The 22,682-nt window shown below is 38.8% G+C and overlaps 1 protein-coding gene across 1 annotated transcript in view; it reads left to right on the top strand.

Moving 5' to 3' along the window:
• The window catches only part of UBE3D (ubiquitin protein ligase E3D), a 523,493-nt gene that overhangs the window by 379,466 nt on the left and 121,345 nt on the right, over positions 1-22,682 (top strand). Inside the window, exon 11 of the transcript XR_005838364.1 lies at positions 6,114-6,199. The gene's annotated coding sequence lies outside the window, so the exon portion shown is untranslated. The remainder of the gene's footprint in view (positions 1-6,113; positions 6,200-22,682) is intronic.

Genomic DNA, 22,682 nt, shown 5'->3' with positions numbered 1-22,682 from the left:
GGTTTTTATGAGATTGAGGAATGTACCCTTTATCCCTACACTCTGAAGGTTTTAATCAGGAGAGGATGCTGTATTTTGTCAAATGCTTTTTCTGCATCAATTGAGAGGATCATATGGTTCCTGAGTCTGTTCTTGTTGATATGATGTATCACGCTGATCGATTTGCGAATGTTGAACCACGTCTGCATCCCAGGAATGAATCCCACTTGGTCATGATGGATAATCCTTTTAATGTACTATTGGATCCTATTAGCTAGGATCTTGTTGAGAATTTTGGCGTCCATATTCGTCAGGGATATCGGTCTGTAATTCTCCTTTTGTATGGGGTCTTTGCTTGGTTTGGGGATCAAGGTTATATTGGCCTCATAGAATGAGTTTGGTAGTTTTCCTTCTGTTTCTATTTTTTGAAACAGCTTCAGGAGAATAGGTATTATTTCTTCTTTGAATGTTTGGTAGAATTCCCCAGGGAATCCGTCAGGCCCTGGACTCTTGTTTTTGGGGAGGTTTTTGATCACTGCTTCAATTTCTTCATAATTAATCGGTCTGTTTAATCAATTTCTTCCTGTTTCAGTCTTGGTAGTTTATAGGTTTCCAGGAAGGCATCCATTTCTTCCAGGTTGTTTAATTTATTGGCATAAAGCTGTTGATAAAAGTTTCTAATGATCCTTCCTATTTCATTGGTGTTGTTTGTGACCTCTCCCCTTTCATTCATAACTTTATTTTATTTTAATTTTTTAAAGATTTTATTTATTCATTTGACAGAGAGACAACCAGTGAGAGAGGGAACACAAGCAGGAGGAGTGGGAGAGAAAGAAGCAGGCTCCCAGTGGAAGAGCCTGACGTGGGGCTCGATCCCAGAACTCTAGGATCACGCCTTGAGCCAAAGGCAGACGCTTAACGACTGAGCCACCCAGGCACCCATCATTCATAATTTTATTAATTTGGATCCTTTCTCTATTCTTTTGAACAAGTCTGGCCAGTGGCTTATCGATCTTATTTATTCTTTCAAGGAACCAGCTTCTAGTTCTGTTGATCTGCTCTACTGTGCTCCTGGGTTCTAATTCATTGATCTCTGCTCTAATCTTGATCAACTGCTTTCTCTTGGGTGGGTTAGGCCTGTTCTTCTGTTCCAGCTCCAGCTTCTTGAGGTGAGAATATAAAAACTGCATTTTAGATTTTTCTATTCTTTTGAGTGAGGCTTGGATGGCTATGTATTTTCCCCTTAGGACCGCCTTTGCAGTGTCCCATAGGTTTTGGACTGATGGGTTTTCATTTTCATTGGTCTCCAAAAATTGTTTAAACTGATTTTTAATTTCCTGGTTTACCCAATCATTCTTGAGCAGGATGGTTCATAGTTTCCAAGTGTTTGAGTTTCTTCCACATTTTTTCCTTGTGATTGCGTTCCAGTTTCAAAGCATTGTGGTCTGAGAATATGCAGGGAATAATCTCAGTCTTTTGGTATCGGTTGAGACCTGTTTTTGACCCAGTATATGGTCTATTCTGGAGAACGTTCCATGTGAATTCGAAAAGAAGGAGTATTCTGTTGTTCTGGGGTGTAGTGTTCTGTATATATCGATGAGGTCCATCTGGTCTAGTATGTCATTCAAAGCTCTTGTTTCTTTGTTCATTTTCTGCTTAGGTGATCTGTCTATTGCTGTTAGTGGAGTGTTGAGGTCCTCTACTATTAACGTATTATTATCTATATGTTTCTTTATTCTGGTTAAGAGTTGGCTTGTGTATCTAGCTGCTCCCCTGTTGGGGGCATAGATATTTATAATTGTCATATCCACTTGTTGGATACATCCTTTAAGAATAATATAGTGTCCTTCTGTATCTCTAACAACAGTCTTTAGTTTAAAATCTAATCTGTCTGATATGAGAATTGCTACCCCAGCTTTCTTTTGAGGTCCATTGGCATGAAAAAAGGTTTTCCATCCCTTCACTTTCAGTCTGGATGTATCTTTAGGTTCAAGATGAGTCTCTTGTAGACAGCAAATGGATGGGTCATATCTTATTATCCATTCTGCAACCCTGTGGCTTTTTATGGGAGTATTTAGGCCATTCACATTGAGAGTGATTATTGAGAGATATGATTTTAATGATGTCGTGTTGCCTGTGAAGTCTTTGTTTCTATAGATTGTAAATTTCTGTTCTGTATCACTCTTGGGGCCTTTTTCCTTTTATAGAACCCCCCTTAATATCTCTTGTAGGGCTGGTTTGGTGGTTACAAATTTGATCAGTTTCTGCCTATTCTGGAAGGTCCTTATCCCTCCATCAATTATGAATGACAGCCTTGCTGGATAAAGGATCCTTGGCTGCGTGTTCTTCTCGGATAGAGCTTTGAAAATACCCTGCCAACCCTTCCTCTCTTGCCAGGTCTGTGTAGATAGGTCTGATGTTATTCTGATATTTTTACCTCTGTATGTAAGGAATCTCTTTGCCCTGGCCGCTTTCAGTACTGTATCCTTGGATCTAATATTTGCGTGGATCCTTGGATCTAAACTATGACGTGATGTGGTGTAGGTTTGCCGTGAATGACCTTGGGAGGGGTCCTCTCTGCCTCTTGGACACAAATGCTTGTTTCCTTTGTCAGATTAGGGAAGTTTTCAGCTACAATTCGTTCAAATATCTCTTCTAGACCTCACTCTTTCTCCACCCCCTTGGGGATGCCGATGATTCTGACATTGGAACGTTTCATTGAGTCAGTAATCTCCCGTAATCTACATTCTTGAGATTGGATTTTTTTGAGCCAGTTTTCTGTTTTAACTTTGTCTTCTACCATCCCATCCTCCAGTTCACTAATTCATTCTTCTGCCTCATTTACCCCGGTCATCAGAGCATCTAGTTTTGACTGCATTTGATTCATAGCATTTTTAATTTCTGCCAGATTCGCTCTCGTTTCCACCCTTAGAGATTCTATATTCTCGTTAATATTTTTGTCAATATTTTTTCAAGTCTACACATCATCTTGACCATTGTTACTCTGAACTCCATTTCTGACAGTTTGGTTATATCCATATCCATCAATTCTGTGGCAGAGGCCACAGACTCATTATCTTTTCTTTGCTGGGCGGGATTTCTCCTCCTCCTCATTCTGATGAGGAGAGGTTGTGGGGTTGCCCAGAGCCCAAATTATTGACCAGGACCCAGGCAGTGTACACTTGTTTTATAGGAACCTTAGGGATGTAGGCTTCTTGATTTTTCAGCCTGCTTTCTGTGGGAGGGGCCTGCCACGCTGATATTCAGGCAGCCCTGTTTGTGTAGAGTCGCCCTGTCCCCTGCAATGGGGGACGGGGATGGGCACAATGTAAGCTGGTTTTTCCAGGCTTTTGTTCTCTGGCGGCTTTCCATGGCAGTTTTCTGTGACTCTTCTGAGAGTCAGAGCAGCAGTGGCCGTATCCTAACCTCTGTCTCAGAACAGAGAGATCGCAGTCCGCTCTGCACTGAGAGTCTTGGCCACTTTAACTCTGTTTCTGTTGGTGCTGCTAAAAACCCTGCAGCGTCCCGGGTTGTGCGCCCCACAGCCAGTGTCCCAGCCCTTGCTCGTCTCTGTCCTTTGTGTTTCTAACACCGCCAGCTGCCGCCGGTTCCCACGCGCTCCCGAGCTCTCTGTTTCAGTGTGGTTAACCCGCGCTCCGGAGCGCCGGTTTTCAGTCTAGTCACGCGCGCACTCCTGAGCTCCCGGTATCAGTCCAGTTCCAGTGAGCACTCCGGAGCTTCGGTTTTCAGTCTGGTCGCTCGCGCATTCCCAGGCTCACGGTCTCACTCTGCTTTCTCACGGGTGCCGGTCCTTAAGTCCAGCCTGCTCCCCATTGCAAGTGGCTACTGCTTCCCAGTGCCCAAGCAGGGCGGCTCCTTCCCCTTCTGTTTATCTTCTGATATCTGTGCGTGGATTCACGGCTCCCCGCTTCGTAGCTCAATACCCAGCACTGGAGATGTTCATTTGTAGAGATCCAGATATATCTTCCTGCGTCTCAGGCTGATTCCGTGGGTGTCAGGGTGGTCTGGTACAGCTCGATTCAGGGGACCTGCTGAAAAAGGGGCCCCCTACTCCTCCACCATCTTTTCCTCCCTTCTGTGATAGAATTAATTTCTACTGTTTTAAGCCCCCAAGTTTGTGATAATTTGTTACAAAAGCCACAGGAAACTGATGTATTGGCATACTTTGCAGTTGACCAGGGTTAGTTAAGATCTTAAGAATGTGTAAATACTGAAAAGATGATAGTCTCCCTTCTTCCATCCCTATGTTGCCACACACAATTTAAAATAAAATGAATTTAAAATAGTAAAACCCAAATACGCATACTGAAATTAAAATAGTTCCCTTTCAGCTTATAAAATTCTGGAGAGTTCATAAAGTATCATTTGTTCTTTTGTTTTGTTATTAACAGAACAGAAATAATGAGCCACCCTATAGGGTTATTGTGGGGATAAAGTGATACAACATGTGAAAATGCCTCACATGATGCCCATCACTTGGTAAATGAGCTTCTGTATATTTTAGGGTTGGTGATGCGGTAGTGGCAAGGGCATAATGAAGACTTGAGACATACTTTGATTTGTTTCTTGGCGCTCTCTGTTGATTCAGAGGTTCCAGATCTGTGCAGTAGAAACATGAGACACTTGTCCAGATAATTTGAATTAACAGAGCCCTACATTATTCTACCCTACAGCCAGCACTTGGTGCCTCTGAAAGCACTTCATTTTTGTACTGTGGTTTTTCCGCTCACCAGACAAGGTCATTGATGACTTTTTCGGATTCTAGGGCCATGAGGTAAGATGAAGTTGGTGTCACTCCCAAGAAACAGATGGTAATATGTTAATTAACTGGAATTAAAATAAAAACTTTAAAAAAAGAAACAGTAAAATAATTTTCCTTGAGAGGATTAGAGGAAAGTAAGCAAGAACTTTCTCCTTGAGATGTTTCTGGGTTTGTAAGTGGCTGATTGAGTGGCTATGAGCCATGCGTGGGCCTTAGCATTTCTTCCAAATGAGAGCAAAAATAACAGAATTTTGGGGGGAAATTTTTCACGCTGTCAATTATATCTTACCTCCTGGAGAGACTAACCAGATAAACTCCATTGACAATATGTAAAAGAAGCATTTAAGTGCCACTGTGTTGTCCCCAGAGCTTTAGTCACTCATAATACTTCCTCAAGACTATAAAAACATCTCCCAAAATTATTTTACCTTTTTGTTAATTAAAAGAATGCTTTGACCTTTCTCAAACAGCTGCTCCCTAGAAAATTCCTTTTACCTGAAGCCATACTTTACTCTGGTCTTCCAAACAACCTAATTTCTATGCAAACAGGTTTCCTCATACTCATTTGAAAGTTGGGAAAATAACAGGGTTTTTTTGAGCCACAAAGTTATTTTGTGGATTGACTTCCAATTGAATTAGATCAAACAGACTGGGACTCTGATCACTAATATGCATTCACATGTCTGCCTTATCCCTAGGCAAATGCTATACTTTTTTATGTACTCCAACAAATTCTTGGTGTTCCACTTTCTGTATTATAAGTTAAGCATGGGCTCAGTCTTAGTAGAACTTAGTAGCTAGTACAGTCAAGAAGTATACTTGTTATTTATAGCCAGTTTCTGTTCTGATTGGCTCGTGCTCATATTAGATAATTTGGAATATCACCTTTGTTAAACAGCCATACTTCAACACTGATATGTGGAATACGTGGTTATAGAAATACAGAAAGTATTTAGAAAGTACCACAATGTTTGGAAAACATTTCATTTCCTATAATGTGGTGAGTCAAATCTCAGTCTTTGGACGAATGGGAAAACTAATGGGCCATATTATGCTATATAACCATGTAAGTTTGTTTCTCCATTTAGTTCAAATGATAGTTATTGAGAGAGACAACCTGCCACAGGCCCTGAGCTTCCTTGCACATTCTTGGTGGATATACCAAGAATGCAAGGCTTTTACTACTCTTTAATAGAGCATTTATCAGAGTTGTGTTTGCAGCAAGGAATTTTGAGAGATGAGGTACCATCTTCACCAAAAGCAAGGCTGGCTTACATCTGCTTTCTACAAAAGTGGTGACTCCCCAAGCTTAGCATTTCTGTCCTCTAAATGCAACCCATTTTGTTTGCAGGCATCCATCATGAGCATTGCCCTCATGAAACTTGGGAGCATGGGGATCTGAAGCAAGTAACTGTGAAGCTCGCTGCCACTTTTGCTGTGAGTAATAGAGTTCTTTGTTTCCAACCCAGGGGTCTCATGCCTTTTGTCAGCATCCAAGAAATGCTCATTTGTTAGTAAGTACGGTAAAATTTCAAGACCCTACACCGTTCCTGGTACTTTGGAGATATTTCTATTTTTACCCATAAAATAAGTCCTGTAAGTTACGTTATTTTAGATAATTTGTGATCATGATCAGTATAGAATCTTGGGTTTTAGTTCTGCCTCTACTACTAAGTGAATGATCTTGAGTAAGTTTTTATTCCTCTGGGGCTCCTCTATAAAATGAGGGGGTTCAACTAGATCAGTGTTTTTCAAATACCATGTGGCCAGTCATTTCAAGGACCCTTTCATTAGCCCATGAGTGAGGCTGTTGGATACAGTTGGGGTCAGGGATATTGCTGTGTTGACTGGCCTTGGCCTCTACCTTCAGTAGGGCTGCCAGCTGTGCTGTGGTTGCTGTCCCTGGTCAGGGCCTTTCACATTTCCCTTAGCTACCATTTCCTTTGCTATTCTCCTCATACTTCCTAACTTTCTCATTTCCTGTTTCTCAGACAGAAAAATGCAGATAATCAGAATTTTTCCTCTCTGTATCTTGACCCACTGGCTGCTTTCTGGGTACTACTAAGGAAAGAAGAGAAGGCAGGTTTTCTACTCTCAAATTCCCTCACCTACCTGCCATTGAATCAGTCTTTCCAAGGTTTGACTGCTGGCAAGGCACATAGCCCTGCCTCAGGGACTCTTGCTTTCCAAGACCATGGAATATCTGGCTAAACAAGGAGCAAGAAAAGCTGGCTCTTGCTAAGATGACCAGCTATCCTGATTTTCCTAGGACTGAGGGAGTTCTCAGAACATGAGACATTCATTTTTTTAAACCAGGATAGTCCTGGGCAAACCAGGATAGGTTGGTTGCCTTGCTAAACCTCTAGTTTCATACTTTATGGTATAAAGGTCATGAGGTCCTCAAAGATTAGGGTTTTTAAGTTCAAAAGTCAAGAATTGGACTTTTTCCTTGGATTTTCCTCTAATACCCATATCCCAAGGAAGAAAAAAGAAGAAAACTTAGTGGGGAATGTTGGCTAACATAAAAAGTATTATCCTCTTTAATAACTTACAGACTAACATGTTTTCATTATGATCTTTTTGTAATGAATTCCTAGGTATTAGGGCTAAAAATATTCATGAAAGTGCTTAAAGACCTGATATAGAAAAGAACAAAAACAGAAAGAGGGAGAATGTAGATCCACACAGTAAAAAGCAACTGTTAGGAAATAAAATTAAATATGAATAATAGTGGTTAATTCTGGGTTTTAATTTTATTTGAATATTTATACCTTTTTGTATTTTTAATATGTTTATAATAACCACATATTACTTTTGTAATTGGAAAACCTTCATTAAACAAAGCTTAAAAATGAGAAAGAAGAAAAGATATGTCAAGGTCAAAGTGTCAAAGACTGTGTCACAAAGTATTAGGATTCCATGCTAGAGACGATGGGAATCCATTGGTGAGTTTTAAGCAAGAAGGTAATTTACACGGGATTAGAGAATGTTAAAGATCAGATTTTCAAAGGATCCTGGTGATACATTGGGAGATAGTGCCCTGACTGGGGTATTTGGATGAAATAGAGGTCTTTTGCTTTCAAATTCAAAAATAGCAGAAGGGCAGACCTTCAGGCAGGTGACTTGAGATTGACTTGGGGCAGAGAACCCAGCTCAGTGCCTGCCAAATATTTTCACTTAGGTGAGCATTTCTTTCTCCCACGCAAGTGTGCTGCCCTTTTCTTCATCCAAATCATCTAAAGGTCAGCTAGAGCGCTTGTTGAATTTGTCAGTCTCCATTGCCTCTGAATCTCTGGTAATCTGTAGGTTTCTGTGTTGAGTCACCTTCTTTCTAAAGACAGAGTTTTTAGGAGTTGGAGTTCATGTAATTGGTTGTACTCATTTGCAGTGGCATGCTACTGTAGTGCAATGAGAAATTATGCAAATAAACATGGGATATTTCTTTTTCTTTGTCTTTCTGTCTTTCGCTATGTAAATATATTGGAGTTTGGGACTTTATGTGGTTCTATAACCATTTGCCAAAGGGAGAATTTGAGTAAAAAGAATGTAGAGGGACTTCATCAAAAAGTGTTCATAGCCACATTAATTATTATGACTCAGTACCATCATATGAAGGGAATTATGAATCAGGCTAAGAAGTGCTTCTTAGTTCTCTTCAGTTTCATTTAAGCATGGGATTTCAGGGATTTAAGGTATGTGCTAAGATAACATGCTCTTGGCAACTCTCTGAAACTGTGAATCACAAGGTTTTTCTGAGAGCGTCATTGGTTTCTATCTGTAGAGTTTAACACACATAACTGTATTGCATGGTTCTTTGCTGTTCTGCATTTTCAACATGCAGTGTCCAAAAGGAATTTCCCGTCTGCTGCTTGCATATCATGTTGTTGTCATCTTACTAAAACATAAAATGATTTAAGCTTCACAGCTGTTATTGTTTTCAATGGAGCAGCTGCCCAACACTTTCGGGGACAATGCCAGGTGCACAAGGAGGCTATCCATGCAAATTACAGTGAAAAGTTGAGCAATAATCTGGTGGATTTGATCATCACAGACAACCAGTCTAAATAATTCAGATGCAAATAATGCAAAGTTGTTTTCACTGGCCAGAGCGATGTAGCAAATTGCTTCAGCTCCTTCTCTTGATTTATGTGATTTTGGACTTAGCCTAAGTGATCAATTTAACCAAATTCACAAGAGGGTGAGGTGTGAACCCAAATGCCAGTTTAGAAATTTACATTGGGAACCACAGTTCATGCTGGTAGATTCTCTCTTGATAGGAAGATCTATGTGTGAAATTAAGTACTATAATTAGTAATTATAATTATAAAAAAACAAATTAGAAATTTGTTTATAGTGACACCATGAGGAAGGACAATCAGTTATTTTAATCAACAGTGATCCCAGTTATGGAAATAAAACTGCCTAGTGATAGATCCAGGTTTCGAACCCAGAAAACATGACCACAGAGCCACCTAACTATTATAGCATGTTGTCTGGGTCATTTTTTCTTTATTAGTTTTAGTCTTCCTGAATTCTATTTTACACACTTTAATTTTTTAATTTAAATTCAACTAATTAACATATAGTGTATTATTAGCTTCAGAGGTAGAGTTCAGTGATTCATCAGTTGTGTATAACACCCAGTGCTCATTACATCACATGCCCTCCTTAATGTCCATCCCCCAGTTGCCCCATCCCCCATCCCCCTCCCCTCCATATTTTGTTTTACACACTTTGATTGCCTTGAGTGTTTTATAAATCTGCATCCCAGATTTGTACATATTTATAAAATCCTGAATCATGTCTTCAAATGGCAATCTCATTCACTGGGCTTCTTCATGTTTCAATTCTCAGATATTAAGCTGTTTGTGAATTTTGGGGGTTCTTTACTTTGGGCCTGGGCACTAGAAACAGATGGAATGGGGGTTTCAGAGAACAATCAGGAGACTGCAGGCATTCAGTAGAAAGAGACATTATTATGGGCTAGGATATGAAAGAGCGGGCACATTCTGCAGGAGGAGAGCCCCAGACACCGTGACTAAATTAATTTGCCTTGGTGAAAAGTTAATGCTACAGAGACACCCAGATAAAGTTGGAAGTGCATGTTGGGGCCAGATTCTTAAATACCAGGATAGTAAGCATGGATGTTTTTTAGCAGGTACTGGGCACCCCTGAGAGCTTTGGTTTAGAGGAATGACATGATCAGTTTAGGACTTGACAAAAAAAAAAAAAAAAATTTAACATCATTTCATAGAAGGGAGAGATAGAGAATAGAGCAGAGAGAACAGGGAGAAGGCTACAACAGTAGTCCAGATGGAGGTGAAACCGAAGTGGGCCCCAAGTAAGGTAATAAAGACTGTATTAGTTTCCTCTTGCTGCCGTAACAAATTGGCACAAATTTAATGGCTTAAGCCAACACAAATTTATTCTCTTACAGTACCGGAGGTCAGAAGTCTAAAATAAAAGTGCTTGCAAGGCTATATTTCTTCTGCAAACTTCAGGGAGAAATCTATTTCCTTGTCTTTTCCAGCTGCAAGAGCACATCTGATTCCTTCGCTCATGGCCTCTTCTTCCATCTTCAAAGCCTGTTGTTCCGACCTCTGCTTCCTTTGTTCCATATCCTCCTGCATCGGGTCTTCTTCCTTCCCTCATGAGGACCCCTGTGATTCTGTTGGGCCCACCTGTATAATCTGGGATCCTCTCCCCTTCTCAAGATCCTTATTTTAATCACATGTACAAAGTCTTTTATACCATGTAAAGTAATATTCACAGGTTCTGGGGATTGGGATATGGACATTTTGGCGGGGAAGCACATATACAGCCTACTACAGAGATATAAAAATACTCAAGTCTGGCTTCTGTCTCGCACTACTCCCCCTCAAAGACATTGAATTCCAAAAGAATATGATTACTTCTATCCAAACACACCTTCTTTTTTTGCTTTTTTCCTGCTTGTAATTCTGCTCTTTTCTTTGCCTAGAATATCTTTCCTCAATATTGGTGGCCTCAAATCCCAGCTCAGATGCTTGCATCTTCCAAGATCCTTTTGCTATCCACTTCATTCTCTCCCTTTCACCTGTGCATTGAGGAAACAATGCTCACTTTCCTTTATCTTACATTTGCATTTTTTATCGCTCTAATTTTTTAATGAAAACCTTTTATTTTGAAAGAATTTCAACCTTGCAAAAATAGTGTGAAGAATTCTATACACCATTCACCAGCTTCCCCAAATCTCGATAACTTAAGTAGTCATAGCATAATGATCAGAGCCAGAAAATTAGATTGATATACTACCATTAACTAATCCATACCCTTTTTTGAGATTCCAGCAATTATCCTACTATTGTCATTTATCTGGTCTTTTATCTGGCATGCTTCTTTAATTTTCTCCAGTTAGAGACTGTTCTCCAATCTGTTTTCATGACCTTGAGATTTTGAAGAGCCTGAACAGATATTTTGTAGAATGCCTTTTGTTCTGGGTTTGTCTGACGCTTTTTCATGATTTAATTCAGGCTATATATTTATATATAGCAAGAATATCACAAAGGTAAATGGCCCTTCTCAGTGCCTCATTATCAAGAGGTAAATGAGACCAGTATGTTGCATTACTGGTGATGTTTAATCACTAGTTTAGAATGCTCTCTGATAGGTCTCCTATTACTCTTGATACATTTAGCTTTGTATTCTATATATTTTTGGCATAGCATTTTAAGACTGGAGAGGATCAAAGAAACGATTTGTCAATAACACCAAAAGCAACATCGTATCAGGTAATACACACTAAGAACTTATTATGTGCTGAGAACTACATACATCAGTTCACTTACTTCTCAAAATACCTCTATAAAGTAGACACTTTATCAACTCTGTTTTACCTTTTTAGAGAAGATATTCCTAACTGACCTTGGGATGAGGGAATATAACTTGCTCATTTTTTATGCCACATAGAGCCTAGCACAGTGCTTTGCATAAAATAAGGGGTCTGTAAATATTTGTTAAACTGACTTAAACTGAAATTAAATGGAAAACAGAGTGTTCAGATTATGTAATTAAATATATGTCAACAAAGGAGAAGTAATCACGGATAATTATGAAGTACTGAATTTAAGGAAGAGGAATACATAATGGTGATGATTTATTTTCAAACAGGCAAAGCTGAGAAAAAAGATGAAATTGCTGTTGTCCAGAGAGGGTTCAGAGAAAAGACTTGGTGAAAGAATCACATTTAGGGAGAATTGGCAGAAGACAATTCAGGAAAGGAGAAAGGGAGTTAAGTGTAAATAGGGTAAAGAAGCTAGATAGTATAGGGTGATAGCAAGCCGATTTTCAAAACTGGATTGAAAGAAAATTAAATGAGGGTATGCGTGGGGGCATTATTAAATACCAGTGGATATTTGGTGGAAACTGTGAAAAATACACATTTTATAAAGTTGTTGAAGGTTCTTGTTTGTTTTATTCTAATTTAGCCAACACAGTTATCTATAGTAATGGAAGAGAAAAATGTTAAGGTAAGGCAGAAGAGTGGGTAAACTCCAAACACTAGAATTGAGTATAAAGCACATCGTATATGATTTCTGAGGCAGCACATTTCCCTTCCAGTGTTTGCTAGATTTATATGAAGAATAGCTCTTATTTCTTAACACAAAACCTGAGTGGTTAAAGGGAAAGAGAACTGGCGTTTGAAAAGTGGTCACGTGTTTGTATTTGTGGGCTTATTATAAATATAAAAATGCTTCCCATTGTTCTAAATGTACACCCTTTCTGGCTTTATCTATCTTCCAATTTTATAACAAAGAGATCAGATCATTGGACCAGAACTCAGATCGGGTTCCTATTCTTAGCGTCACCACTAACTGTGTAGTGCAACAGGGAAACTTTCAGGCTCTGTGTGCCTTGGTTTTCTCACCTCGAAATGGAGAGATTGGCTAAATGATCCCAATTATGCCCTCTGGAACGAAAACACTATAGATGGTTCTATTGTTTGGGGGATGCTAGCTAAATAACTGGTTTGCATTTCATACAAATTTTATTTACTGAATGATTTGACATATGTAATTGCTTCCTTAAACGCAGGTTTTCTAGAGAAAATATGTAAGTGGAGAGATTCATTGCCAGAGCTACATAACATGGTAACTGTGGAATCAACAGTTACAAGAATAGCTTTTTATTTAAAACAAGCTTCGCATTTTCCATTTGTTTGGGATTTTCTTGGTAGTGTTCAGGATGGCCCTTGCCAATTAGTTCTCACTCCCGAGTTCCTGGATGAGCTGCTTCTGTGTGAGAGATTGGTCTTTAAAGCCCAAGGCAGCCGGGAAGAAGGATATTGAAGCTGGAGTGCCCAGCAATCTTTCAAAGGGGACAGATGGAGACGGGTAACTAAACACGGGAGGATCCTGACAAAGGAATGAAATTAATTTGGATGGAACCCCTGGAGATTAGATAGAGTTAAATAGTCTAACAGTAGGAGGTTTATTTTGCAGCCAGAAGTAGTTTTCTTCCAAAAGAAGAGTCTTTTACACTGGGAAACATTCTTTCTTCTTCCATGGCAATCTCTGTTTGGAGTCTTTATTCTTGCCTCCCCCTCCTCAATTTTGTCTTTCTCTGCTCCCGCCTTCATTCTCTCTCTTCCTTTCTTTTTAACACATCCTTTCATGATGAGATTAATTTGTTTACGCAGACAAGGGGGAGAATGAAAGTTTGCATACTGGTAGGAGCAGGCTTCCTTTCCCAGTGCACAGTGGCAGCTGAAAACATGGCACTCTCCTTTCTGCCTGGTGGAGGCTGTCAGCAACAAAAAAATGACATCTCATCTGAAAACAAAGGGAAGGCTTCAGATCTTTTAAAATTCTAACTAATCAAAATCCTGTTGAGGTGAGGATAGGGGAGTGTGTGTGTGTGTGTGTGTGTGTGTGTGTGTGTGTACACTGACCCACAGTCCTGAGGGACTGTCATGGGCAGTCTCTGCAGAGGAGTCAGACAGTAATAAGGCTCTGATGAGGACTGATGCCATGGTGATGGAGAGTGTGAGAAAGCACACAGGAGCTCTGTTGTTGCCAAGAGGTATCTTGAAGGAAGGGAGATAGCCTGAATGGAATATAATTCTCAAGTAGTGCCGTTTTGATACTGCCAAGTTCATATTCCCAGGAAGCGGGAGTCTGGAGTAGAAGTCTAAAAATCTCAGTAGTCACTTAAGGTCTGTTCCTTATTGGTGTGTAGTCCTGAGCAAGCTACTTAAACTCTCTGAGTCTTGGTTTCCTAAAATGAAATTGGAATGATCATATTTCTTATGGGTTTTTTTTTTTTTTTTTTTGGAAAGGCATAAAATAGATCATCTTTGTGCTGGTCTTAGAGAGCTGTGTGATATGAAATGCAACCTTGAGCATTAAATTGCCATCTGTAAAATGGGAATAATGACACTTAGAGGGTTTTGAAAGAATTTAATGAGATAACAGAGCCTGGTATAGGAAAATGCTTAATACTTGTTCATTCCCTTACTTTCCCTTGCGTGTTGGTTATCTTGGATATTTGGGATGTAACAACAACTTAGTTTGTATTACCGACCTTTGATACTAGTTTAAAACCATAGTTAAATGTTTGAACTTGCTGAAAAATCACATAACGCATTCTAAAGTAAAATGAAGAGTATTTAATGTGATTTGCTGTGTTTTATATTATCAGTCATTGATATAGCTAACTCAGAATTGACTTTATATGCACAGATGATTAGCAGAAAAAAAAGTATACAATTATATGATCTCATCAACTTTCATTATAACCAACTGGTGCCATATGGGCACTCACCAGTTAGAATAGACTGAAACAGGGGTTCGGAGGCACCCTCCTATGACATGCCGGACATTAATTCTTAAATTGCTGGATCCTATGGAGTTTTAAGGGTCTGGGGTAGAGTTTGGGGAAAACAGGAAGTCCTTGATGGGGTTTGGGACATGAATCTTTATTAACTATTATAAATAAAGTATTTTGAAATTTTAAAAAGTGGAGGACTGAACCCACGCAGACAGACTGAGTATCCCTGCTCATCCAGAACCCCACAATAATCTCATGTAAACAAATAAAAATATTCTAACACCACCCCTTTTTTCTCCAAACACCAACTCGCAACCAAATTATTATATTGATCGGCAAATTTCTGAATGGGGTTTCAAGTCACTGAAACTTATTCTTTCAGTAAGCCAACAGAATGGGGGCAAAACAGGGGAAATCCTTTTAGGTGGAATCTCAGAATACGTATGGAACACATGGCTTGGGCTAAAAAATATACATATACATACCCTTCTTTTGACACTTCTTTTGATACTCTTCCATTAACTAGGAATCAGTTTCTATAAGTAGTCCTGTGAAGTCTAAACCTATCAATCATTCCATTTTAGAAGGATTTATTTAGTTTGTTATGCTGAGAACCTGTGGACCCTCCTAGGAATTAGGATGTGTAGAGAGAAAAGAGATTATTTTGAGGGATGGTTTACTTTAGAAGTGGGTAGACATGGTGGTGCACTACATTCAGGCGTTTGGGTATTCATGAAGCACTCCTGAAGTTACTGGCTGCCTGAGAGTTATGAAAAAGAATTCCCAAGAAGTAGGAGGTATCAAGCCCTTCTCCCTGATGGCTGACCCTTTGTATACGTACTGTGCTTTGGGCATATGTAGCATCAAATGCTAACATGGGCTCTGGCATTAGAAGGAGACTGGTCAAATGCACATGACAGTTCTTGTGCTGGGCAGTGCTGTCTGCAAACACAGAAGAAGGAATGGAATTAAAAGATAGCCAAGTGTTATTTACCTCTAATTGCAAATGCAAGCATGCACTCCCCTGTGACATTCAATAAGCCATGAGCCTGTGTTCAGAGGAAGGTCACTTGAAGGGAAGGGAGCCTAAGAAAGAAAGAAGACAGAGTCACATAGAGCTCTAAGCATAGTTTCAGTGGGGTATCTCTTGGAAGATAGTGAATAGCTAACTCATCAACACTAATTCTTGAACCAATGACTTGGTCTGCTTGGAGGGCAGGATCACATGAAGAAGAAAACTTGCTCAGCAAAAGAGAACTGCTAGGATTGTAGCTCAAGGCACACAATTTCCAGCTAAAGTCCTTAGGAAACATAGATACTACTTTAATTTTGCAACTGAAGTAAGCGGTCATGAACAATGTTTATAGTTTTAAAGTTTTATTATGCTATCTTCTTTCTTTATCCAGAATTCCTAAAAACAGAATATTCTGGTTAATGAAAATTTTTAAAGGAATTGCCTTTAGCGCTATATATAGATCAACAATTATTAAGAATTAAATATAATAAAATATACTTAATAGTCTAGTAGTTCCTTTGTGATTTAAGAAACTCTAGAAGAACTCATCCTTTCTAAAGTTCATGAAGGGCACCAAGTTTAGGATGTCAAATATGGTTCTTAATCTGATGTCACCATAAGAATATACTTGAGAAATTGGTTGAACTGATTTTTAAATGGTTTTAGCTAGGATTTTTTTTTTTTTTAATTTCTCAAACCTCAAATGTAAAAACTGAATAAAAATAATGAAAATCAAATTATCTCCGTGTAAATATGCATTTATATAAAATGCATACATATCACTTTAACATCTATGCTGAATAAAGATGTTTTTTTTCCCCAGAATTTTCAGTTTTGAGCTTATTTGACCTAAAAATGGCTTTGAACATGATTTAAGATACAGTATTTTCTGATTTCTTTTACTAGAGTAATATAAGAATAATCAATAAAGAAGAGTTTCTCAACAGAACTCAGAGTATATAATAAACTGACTTCTTTTTTTTTTTAATCATTTTTTATTTTATTACGTTAGTCACCATACAGTACATCCCCGGTTTCCGATGTAAGGCTCGATGATTCATTACTTGCGTATAACACCCAATGCACCATGCAATACGTGCCCTCCTTACTACCCATCACCTGTCTATCCCATTCCCCCACCTCCCTCCCCTCTGAGGCCCTCAGTTTGTTTCTCATAGTCCATAGTCTCTCATGTTTCATTCCCCCTTCTGATTACCCCCCCCCTTTCTTTATCCCTTTCTTCTCCTACCGATCATCCTAGTTCTTATGTTCCATAGATGAGAGCAATCATATGATAGTTGTCTTTCTCTGCTTGACTTATTTCACTTAGCATTATCTCCTCCAGTGCCGTCCATGTTGCAGCAAATGTTGAGAACTCGTTCTTTCTGATAGCTGAGTAATATTCCATTGTATATATGGACCACAACTTCTTAATCCAGTCATCTGTTGAAGGGCATCTCAGCTCCTTCCACGATTTAGCTATTGTGGACAATGCTGCTGTGAACATTGGGTGAACATTGCTGTGAACATGGCCCTTCTCTTTACTACATCTGTATCTTTGGGCTAAATACCCAGTAGTGCAATGGCTGGATCATAGGGTAGCTCAATTTTTAACTTTTTAAGGGACCTCCACACTGTTTTCCAGAGTGGCTGTACCAACTTGCATTCCCACCAACAATGTAGGAGGGATCCCCTTTCTCCACATCCTCTCCAACAACTGTTGTTTCTTGCCTTGTCTATTACCTAGCCTATCAGTGCCTCCGTGTCTGCATCTGTAAAACAGGCACCGTAAGAGAATTTGCCTCATAGAGTTGTTGTCAAGATTTAAAACATAGCTGTAGGGGCACCTGGGTGGCTCAGTCGGTTAAGCATCTGACTCTTGATTTCGGCTCGGGTCATGATCTCAGGGTTGTGAGATGAAGCCTTGCTTCAGGCTCCACAGTCAGTGCCTCCTCTTAAGATTCTCTCTCTCCCTCTCCCTCTACCCCTCCCCTACTCATACTCTCTCTCTAATAATAATAATAATAAAATAAAATATTTCCAAAATATTGTAGATGTAAAGTATTTCAATAGTGCCTGGTTTATGAAAACACGCTCACTATTGTGTTTGCTATTCTTTGTGCTTATATTGTTCTGTGCCAGAGTCTTCGATATTGACCAGCCATCAGCTATAAAACAGCTACAACCCTTACTCATAAAGAATTTGCAGCCTCCCAAGACAGACCTGCATGCAGATTACTTCAGTATGTGGTCAGTCTGCCAGTTCATTCTAGAGTTCTTTCCATGTGCTGAGCATTCTGAGTGGTGCTCTGGACACAGAGACGGACATGCCATGGTCCCTGATTATATGAAGTCAGGGGAGTCACAGGGAGGCCCATGTGGACTTGGGCTGCCTTGATTTGAATCTAAAATGCCAGTTGGCAGCCACGTGTGTGACCTTGAGCAAGTTTCTTAATCTCAGCAAACTTCCAATTTCTCATCTGCACAGTGAAGAAGCCAAAGGCATTGACTGAACTTTACATGAGATGCTATGTGTGAAGCCCTGACACGGAACACAGCCCAAGTAGACCAAGCAGCTCCTGCTGGGTACGTACAGCAGAGTGTGGGAAAAGCCAGAAGGCAGGAGACCCCAGGTGCATGGAGGGAGGGAGACCTAACTCAGACAGTGATGAGAGGAGGTAGCAATGATGAAGAATAAGCCAGGTTTGACTCGGTATGGCATTGGAGAACATGCCACACAGAGAAATACCGAGATCCAGAAAAGGTACTGCAGACAGCTTACTGTAGCAGTTTCTCACCATGGGGGTACCTGCAGGACAAAACAGTCCCCCTACCAGTTCAGGTCAAAGAAAATTGAATCTTGAAGTTTAAAAACTTGATCTTGAGTTAATGGCCCATGGAGGACTGGTCTAGCTCGAACTGCAGAGCCAAATCCCCCAGATTTGTTTATCACACTGGATCCAGCTTTTCCCCATTGAGAATAATATTTGCAGTAGGCTTTTCATAGATGGCTTTTATGAGATTGAGAAATGTACCCTCTATTCCTACACTCTGAAGGGTTTTAATCAGGAAAGGATGCTGTGATACATCATATCAACAAGAAAAGACTCAGGAACCATATGATCCTCTCAATTGATGCCGAAAAAGCACTTGACAAAATAAACTGACTTCTAAGCATTCAATTAGTGTGACTATGTTTGCTTAGAAGAAACCTGCTTCCACATAAAAAGGTTATTTTTTAAATGGAGGTAAATTTGCATATAGTGAAATATATGGATCTTTAGTGTTACAGTTTGATGAATTTTGACATGTTTATACACCTCTGTAACTACCACTTTAATGAAGATATAGAACATTTTTCCCACTTGAGAAATTTCCCTTACGCGCTTTGCCAGTCAGTGCCTGCTACTTTCTCTACCTCCAAGGCAAACGCTATTCTGATTCCTATCAACATAGATTAGCTTTCTGTATTCTAGTACTACATGTCTGGTAGATTAAAGATGACCACATATTCTTTGACACTTTTTCCATCAGGAGGTGGGATCTGTACCCCTCATTTTAAATACAGGAGGACTCTATAAAAACTTAACTAATAGAAATGGTGGAAGTTGTGCTGTGCCGACTTTCAGGCCCATGCTTTATGAGATGGGCAGTTTCTGAATCTTGGGACACTCTGAGAACCCAGCTAGCATATTGTGAAGAAGTCCAAGTAGCCCATAGAAAAATCCGTATGGAAAGAAACTGAGGACCTTAAACAACAGCCCTGGCTGAGTTTCAATATCTAGCACCAATTTGCCAGCCATGTGAGTGAGCTGTCTTGAAAGTGTGACCGTCCCGTTGGAGCTGCCCAGCTGACATTGTATGTACTGGAGATGGGATATTCACAATGATCTGTGCCCAAATTGCGGATCTGAGAGCAAAATATCTAATTTTAATTTCTTTAAACCATTAAGTTTTGGAATAGTCTATAACACAATAGATAACTAGAAAATTGCATAAATTGAATTCTACCATATGTACTTTTTAAAATATGACTTCTTTAACTCAAAAAATTTTTAAAGTTTTAAATTTTTAAAGATATATCCATTTCATTTTGGATATCCATTTATGCATTAGTATTTAGTTCCTTTTTATTGCTCAGTAGTATCCCATTAAATTACTATACAACAAATTGTTTATCCTTTGATGTTGAAGGTTATTTGGGTTGTTTCCAGTTTTTGCCTCTTATGAATAATGTTTCTGTGAACACTCATATACAGTTTGTGTGTGGACCTATGTTTTCATATCTCTTGGGTAGATACCCAGGAATGGGATTAGAGTCAAATGGAGAGTATATGTTTAACTTTATAAGAAACTGCCAAATCTTTTTTCAAAGCCATTACATAATTTTATAGATCTATGAGCAGTGTATGAGAATTATTTCTCTACATACTTTGCTACATTCAGTATTGTCAGTCTTTTAAATTTTAACCATTCTGGTGGGTGTGTAGTGATACATTATTGTTCTTTTAATCTGCATTTTTTTTTAAGTTTTTATTTAAATTCCAGTTAGTTAACATACAGGATTATATTGGTTTCAGATATACAATATAATAACTCAATTCTTCTATATATCACCTGGTACTCATCATGACAAGTGCACTCCTTAATCTCCATCACCTATTTAACCCATCCCTCCACACCCTCCTCTCTGGTAACCATTGCTCCCTATAATTAAGAATTAAGAGTCTGTTTCTTAGTTTTTCTCTCTCTCTTTTTTTTCCCCTTTGCCCTTTTGTTTCTTAAATTCTACGTAAGAGTGAAATCATATGGTCTTTGTCTTTCTTTGATTTATTTCACTTAGCATTATATTCTTTAGTGCCACTCATGTTATTGCAAATGGCAAGATTTCATTCTTTTTCCTGGCTGAATATATTCCATTGTGTGTGTGTATATATACCACATCTTCTTTATCCATTCATCAGTCAATGGACACTTGGGCTAACTTCTATATCTTGGTTATTGTAAATAATACTGCTGTAAACATAGGGGTGCATGTATCCTTTTGAATTAGTGTTTTGTATTCTTTGGGTAAATACCCACTAGTGTGATTGCTGGATCATAAGATAGTTATGTTTTTAACTTTTAATGTTTTATTTTTTTTATTTTTATTTTTATTTTTTTTTAAGATTTTATTTATTCATTCGACAGAGACAGAGACAGCCAGCGAGAGAGGGAACACAAGCAGGGGGAGTGGGAGAGGAAGAAGCAGGCTCATAGCAGAAGAGCCTGATGTGGGGCTCGATCCCATAACGCCGGGATCACACCCTGAGCCGAAGGCAGACGCTTAACCGCTGTGCCACCCAGGTGCCCCTTAACTTTTAATGTTTTAAATGCATTTTCTTAATGAGGAAAGATGCTGAGCACTTTTCTATGTGCTTATTGGCCATTTATATTCTTCATTTGAGAAGTATTGGTATAAATATTTTTCCTATTTTTAACTGGGTTGTTTGTCTTTTTATTATTGGTTTGTAGGAGTTATTTGTATATCCTGTTATGAGATTTTCATATATAGGTTTTGTGAATATATTCCCCTGCTTTGTGTCTTACCTACTCATTTTATTAATATGTCTTTTTAAAAGATTTTTTTTTTTTTGTTTATTTGACAAAGAGATAGAGCCAGAGAGCACAAGAAGGGGGGATGGCAGAGGGAAAAGAAGAAGCAGGCTCCCCACTGAGCAGGGAGCCCTATGCGGGGCTCAATCCGAGGACCTTGGGATCATGACCTGAGCGAAGGCAGACACTTAACTGACTCATCCACTCAAGCACCCCTTATTAATGTCTTTGAGCAGAAAAGTTTTATTTCAATGCAGTCCAATTTATCATTTTTTTATGATTAGAGCTTTCTGTGTCTTGTCTAAGAAATTTATCCTACCCTAAGGCTATGAAGATATTCTATATTTTCTTTTAGAAGCTTCACAGTTTATATTTTAGGCCAATGATCCTATTTAAATTTTGTGTACACTGTGAGATAGTGGTGTTTCTTTTTTTTCCCAGCTAAATATGCAGTTGCTTCAGCACCATTAATTGAAAAGAATTTTTGTTATTCATTGGATTGTTTTAATGTCTCTGTGGAAGATTAATTACTTGTGTATGTTTTTGCCTCTTTTTAGACTCTCAATATATTTTGTTGATCTAATTTCCCTACCCTATATCTATACCACACTGTCTTGATTAATGTAGCTTTATAGCAAGTCTTGAAATCAGTAATATAAGTCCTCCAACTTTATTCTTTTTTTCAAGGTTGTTTTTGCTATTACATATATTTTTATATTTGCATACACATTTTAAAGGCAGCTTGTCAGTATCTAGGTAAAAAAAAAAAAAGCTTTCATGCATTTTTATTGGGCTTGTGTTAAATCCATAGGTCAACATCTTAGCAATATGGTCTTCTAGTCCATGAACATGGTATAGCTCTCTATTTTTTCAGATATTTAATTTCTCTCGTTAACATTGTTTTCAGTGCAGAGGTTTTGAGAATCTTTCACTACATTTTTAATGATGTGATTTTAATTAATTATTCCAAAGTAGGTATTGAGCATCTATGTTTCATGCACTGTTTTAGGTGCTTCAGACACAGGATCAGCAAATCCCTTGCTTTCATTCTAGAATGTAAGACATAAAACAAAAACAAATAAGCAATATAGTTTTACATGTTAATAAAGATTATAATGGAAATAATCCCCTGTAAGAATAGAGAGTAATGACTGGGTGCTGCTTCTTCTTTTTTTTTTTTTTTAGAAAGGGAGAAAGAGGGTGGGAAGGGGCAGAGGGAGAGAGAGAATCTTAAGCAGGCTCTGTGCTCCATGCCCAGCACAAAGCCTGATGTGGGACTCCATCTTACAACCCTGAGATCATGACCTGAGCTGAAATCAAGAGTCTGATGCTTAACCAACTGAGCCACCCAGGTACTCCTGAATGGGTGCATTTTTGATGGAGTAGTCAGGAAGCATTTCTCTGAGAAAGTAACAATTCAACAGAGGGCTAAATGATGTTAAGGGGCAAGTCCTAGTGAAAATTTAAAGAGTCTTATAGGCAAAAGGTTCACAGGCAGAAATA

This window comes from Ursus maritimus, unplaced genomic scaffold (assembly GCF_017311325.1).
Source record: "Ursus maritimus isolate PB19 unplaced genomic scaffold, ASM1731132v1 scaffold_29, whole genome shotgun sequence".
NCBI lineage: Eukaryota > Metazoa > Chordata > Mammalia > Carnivora > Ursidae > Ursus > Ursus maritimus.
The sequence above is the reverse complement of the archived record's forward strand: the minus strand, read 5'-3'. Positions and strand labels throughout refer to the sequence as shown.